The following is a 6031-nucleotide window of genomic DNA, read 5'->3' on the forward strand; positions in this document are numbered from 1 at the left end:
TTTCAACTGAAGGAGCTTCGTATGTGTGTGAATGCTCATGTCAACCGTCATCATTGGTTCAAATTCACATCGTATTTACGTCACAAATGGTGATAACTCTTTTCTGTCCCCCAAGGCACATGCTCTCCTATTTTGAAATACTATTAGCAAACTGATGATCTATTCATATCTATCTATAAATGAAACCACAAAAATGCAACAAAACGGAGAGTTAAATTGCTTGTTGAGTATGATAAATTTCACCATGATCCCCCAGGACGGCCCCCACCCAACTATTTGAGAAGCACTGCTATAATTAGATTAGTGTGCAAAACATTGTGTAGAAGAAATGGAAATCACTAGCCATTTGCGACACAAGACGTATTGGTTATCAGTCATACCTTGGTTTTCATTATTGTTCCATGACAAAATGACAGGACATTCCATGGGAAATAACAATAGAGCATAATTATACATTAATTTTACACACAACATTTAACATTGGCGGAGTGGATGTTGTTGTTCTACTTTGCAAGTTCAAGTTAGAAATGGCAGGCATTCTTAACTTTCTTTGGCCCCATGGCGGGTTATTTTGTTAAGGGAACTTGATTTCACAGAAAACAGAGTCTTTTTAGTTTTTTTTTCTTTTTAGTCATAAAAAGAAGACTACTGTGGAAAAACTGTGTATGAGTGTAACTGAGTGTATGAAAACCGGGGCAAACTTTGGCAAAGATTCTCATCAAATCATCCAAAACTGAGGTTAGACTGTGTATAAAATGTATGAATATGAAGGGTTAATAGGACCATAATTCAAAACAAAAGTTAAATCACATGATGAAAAACAATTGTAATCCTTTATTATATTACATTATTCTTTATTTCCAGAAGTTTCAAAGGTCCCATGATAGTGTGTATTCCATAATTTTGGTAAGCCCTTCTTGGAACAGTTTTTTGTGTGTGTCCGTAGTTTTAATGCCAATGAGCTGCGTTCTTCCACGGAGTGTGCGGACATTACACTCACAAACTGTGTCCGAGACACATATTGCTGTTAGAACATCATTCAGAAGTCGTTTTGCAAAGTAGGAGTACTTTCAAAGAATAAAAGGATGCAATTCACAGGGGGGGAAAAGTTTTATGCTAATGAGTAAATATTAGAATTCCTAGACGAACCTAAAGGCAACAGCCTGTGACCGGCTGCCACTGTCTGTCTCTATAGAGACCTGCCATATATATTCATCAGGTGCAATTCTTAATATTTCTTCAAAAGGAATTTGTTCTGGTTAAATGATTGATCAAATATTTCCGTTGTCATCTTCATGCAGGTATACGTTTATGTTTAAATATTATGACTTTACTCTGAAAAAATTGTGACTTTTTTCTTTTAATTGCTTCATTTTTTTTCACAAAATTGCATTTTGATTCCCCCTCCACAATATTTACAATTTTTGTTTTTCATTTCACTTTCCCTGCATAACTCCGACAAAGATTTGTTTTATAAATCCCTTTAATTTTTATTCTAATTATTTTAATTGGTTTTGGGTTGTTTTTTTTTTGAAAAAGTTGTCATTAAAATAAGCCTCAGCTGTCATTTTTTTATGAGCTGGTAAAAATATTCACATTCTGACATAGCCTGGCTGATTTATAGCGTAAATATAATGAAGTCGCTGTCTAAAAATGACATCACATTAATCATACTGTCTAGAAAAGTAGTTTTGAAGTTAATTAAGGCTGTTCTCACAAGTTTTTGCACAAAAATTAATGCACTGTGCCTAGTAGGAAGATATTTGAACCGCTCATTTGTAATATTATTATCATTGGATTGCAATTGTGCAGCATGTCAACAACGTGTGTTGCAGCATGACTGCATTATGTATTTAGCCGTGGAGGTTTATTGATAGTGATGTTGATAGCGCTTTATTTTTTGTGCTTTCTTTTAATTCTTGTGGGAACAGATTTAATGTCACTCTTTTCTTGCTTATGCTCGTAGCGCTCTATGATAGGCATAGACAAAAAATACTAGCAATACAAGTTCATGTCCCGGAATGAATGATTTTGATTTGTTTTTGTATGTCATTGAAATGAAAACAGACACCAACAAAAGTGCAGGGTATAAAACTACAACTAAACTATTTCCTTGCTTATAAGAAGGATTCATTGCACACCTGAGTATCGCCTCTGCCCACCAAAGACACCGTCAAGCTCTGCGTTTGTTTTCTTTTTTTTTTTGTAATTTGCACAAAATGAAACCAAGCAAACAACATTGTCTTGTGTTCTGTTAGTATAATTTAGCCACATGCATGTGCGCATACTTAATAACAAAGAAGTTATTGTGTGGAGACAAAAGTGTGTTCTATTCTTAGCGGTAAAGCCCTTTGATATTTGGAACCAAATAACATTCTTTTTTTTTGTGCCATAGCATATTCATATACATTTTATGAATGGTGCATTGTTTGAAACCAAAACACACTTATCACCAAGGCTTGTAATGTTTGTTTTCCTCAACTCTACTATAGCAGGCACTTGTATCTTGCACTCACAACACAACAACACATGTAGCAATACTTACAGGATGGGGAAGTTTTGTGTTCCACCAGTATTTGTTTAAGTGGAATATCACATTGTATTCCTTGATATTGTTTGACTTTGTATAAAAAAATATATACTGTACATATTGAAAACTATATTATATCAAAAACCTTTTAGAAAAATATTTATTTTTACTGTTTTGTAATTTAGACACAATACTGTAGCTCCTCTATTGCCAGATTTACTGGAAGTGCCTCTTCATAATGTATTGCAAAGTAACTATACAATATATAGGGATTATTAGAACATGTCACTAGCAAAGCAGTGTTGATGTTGTAATGTGACTATTGTTGAATAACATGATTTATAAATGCTGCCCGTGTCTTTGTCCTCACTTTACATGATGCTTTTTACACACAATAAGGTCCAATTGGTCTGTGTTTGTTTTATGGGTCATTCTCCTGAAAGGGGTATACCAAAAAAAAGGTTAATTTCTAACCAATTTGCATATTAAAATAAAGTATCAGTAGGTCTGTTTCAGTTTATGAAGAAAAAACATTTCATGGCAGCAGTAACTTATTTACTTATTATTGTTATGTTTTGATAAATGCTTCATTTGCACTTGTAAGAGTAAATAAATTAGTTTTAAGTCAAAGCTTTTTTGGAGGGGGTGACGTTTTTAATGTGATTCAGTGTGATGAACAGCACACCTCATCGTCTTTTTGGGTTTTTTTTTCCACAGCGTACCTTTTTCCGTATTGTTGTGATTTCTTGCAAATGGATGGCACCCTTGTATTCGAAACCTAACCTATATACGTAAATCCAGGCTGAATCACTGCAGAAACTCTCTTTCCGGGTAACAGAGAAGATGGTTGATCAACATTATGGCAGTCTTTTCAAATGTCACGTTAAACTTGCATTATATGGGATATAGAAGGCCTGTAAGGATAGTCATGATGAGAGGAAGCGGCTGCATTTAATGACCCTTAGAGTTGTTTTTTTTTTCAATTGGTACAGCCTTCGTGCATCGCTATGATGTCGTTACAGTACCTTTTTTACTAACCCAAATTAAACCCAGTTAAGCCTTTTTTTTCCAAATACTAAATATTCACTTAATAACATGCCAAAAACATACAACTTTTGAGTATAACACATCGGCAGAATACTGCATGGTGTGTAATTCCATTCATTTTTTTTTCTCCAAAATAAACTCATTTCAAAAGCACATTCCAGTTTCAGCATGCTTAATCAGATTATTGCAACAACACGTGACAAGTGACTTAATAACATCGTAGCTTTCCTGCAAACTGTATAATCAAATGATACTATTACTGGAGCTGTGTCAAAGAGTCTGCCCTTGCAAAAGTAGTAATACATATCATCATACTTAGTGCTGTTTTTATACAACTTCAAACAGTAATCACAACCATGGTAAAAACATGAATTATCTATTTTTCTATTCAGAGTAATGGATGCAGCTTGGAGGATAAAAGTGCAATGTAATGTACCGCTAGTGTCACATTTGAATATGATGTTTGTTTATTTTTCTGTTAAAAATTGCTCATATGACTTGCACTTGGACGTTAAATCATGCATGAGAACACATTTGTGGGACTACAAAAGCGCTTGAACATCATGAACTTCATGGGTTTTATGAAAAGTAATATGTGGTGACTGCATTTAACAGTGGGGCCACTGTGTTTTGTAGCGCAGGACAATCCCTGCTTATTTGAATGTAAAGTGGCATTCTGTTTGTCATATGATATTAGAAAGGAGCTGTAAGCCCTATCTAATCACATGACGCCTGTACTTACGTTATGTAGGCCAAAGCCACGGTCACGCAACAGAATTCCTCAGAAGAATTGTGACGAAAAAAGCGACATGCTACCTTCCGAGGCCGTCATCAACATACATACGGCATTAATGTTGTGGCTTCCTGTTTCAGAAAATAATTCTGAAGCCTAATCCTACTGACATTAACAGAATTATTCACACTTCTTGACAATTGTGCCTTGACATGCTTATTTCTAATGTCGTCACTACCTGTTGTGTGGTCTACATGTAACCATAGCAACTGAGAAAGGTGTTTGACTTTTTTTTCAATAGTGTGCACTGTACCAGCTGTGAACAAGGAAGGACGACTACACAGATTCATTTGCTCATGTGAGTGCACCTCTAGTATGATTCGAATAACATAAAATGTTCAAAAATGATTATGAAAATGTCGATTTTTGACACCAGATAACAAATCCTGGATTACGCAGCATGCATTAAGGCGCCGCCGTAAAGTACTTCAAGTTACTCCTCCCCCTCCAAACACTCCTGCTAGCTCAGTGTTGACGGTCTCCTCCGATTTCTGATCAACATTTGCAATAAAGTGACTCCAGTATATAGTAAGCGATCCAAAATTACAAACGTTAGCTTTTCATTTATCCTGTCAAAAGAATCCTGTCCAAGAATTGTGGGTGTCTGGTACAGCTTTAATGGAGTAACATTATATTTAATGTGAAAAATTGATTCAGATTTTGTATGATTTGATTTTTGACAGGCACGGCGGTCGAGTGGTTAGCGCGCAGACCTCACAGCTAGGAGACCAGGGTACAATTCCACCCTCGGCCATCTCTGTGTGGAGTTTGCATGTTCTCCCCGTGCATGCGTGGGTTTTCTCCGGGTACTCCGGTTTCCTCCCACATTCCAAAAACATGCTAGGTTAATTGGTATGAATGTGAGTGTGAATGGTTGTTTGTCTATATGTGCCCTGTGATTGGCTGGACACCAGTCGAGGGTGTACCCCGCCTCTCGCCCGAAGACAGCTGGGATAGGCTCCAGCACCCCCGCGACGCTCGTGAGGAAAAGCGGTAGAAAATGAATGAATGGTTTTTGACAGACCCTTGGGATGGATTAATAATAAAAACCAAGGTACCACCGTGTTTATAAATGATCTAGATTAAGGGTAAACAAGATTATTACACACTGTGTGCAAAAGCAGCCTAATTTGTGGAAACATTTTGAAAAAAAATTGCACTTTCGTTCAAAAATCTGTGAATTTCACTGAATCGTGGTTATGCGGGGATGTGAGTGTTTTTTTTTTATGTTTAGCTATGTACTTTTACACAGCCACGCCAACAATGCAATTATCTTGGCATGCTGTTGTTGTTAAACCTGTGGAGCTACACAGGTTGTGCTGAATGAATATAGAATTAAATTGAATAATTATCACCTCTTCAGCTTGTCAAAAAAACCTACACAGAAACCAACACATTTGCTTCTATGGAGAGAAATTGCCTGTTTTAAAACCAGTGAAAATGATTGAAGGCATTAAAGCAATGTGGGTGGAAATCAGACCAACGCTATTATTGCACAGACATGACATAAAAAGTACAAGCCACGACAAATATAAGGAATGTACACTGTAAAATATTATAATTTACAGTTTACCCGGGGGTGGGGGTGGTTGGGGAGAGAGAGAGAGAGAGAGAGAGCGCTCGCGCGAGAAAGAGAGAGCGCGTGAGACTCGAAGCTTCTA

The sequence above is a fragment of the Doryrhamphus excisus genome, chromosome 8, assembly GCF_030265055.1.
Source record: "Doryrhamphus excisus isolate RoL2022-K1 chromosome 8, RoL_Dexc_1.0, whole genome shotgun sequence".
Classification (NCBI taxonomy): Eukaryota; Metazoa; Chordata; class Actinopteri; order Syngnathiformes; family Syngnathidae; genus Doryrhamphus; species Doryrhamphus excisus.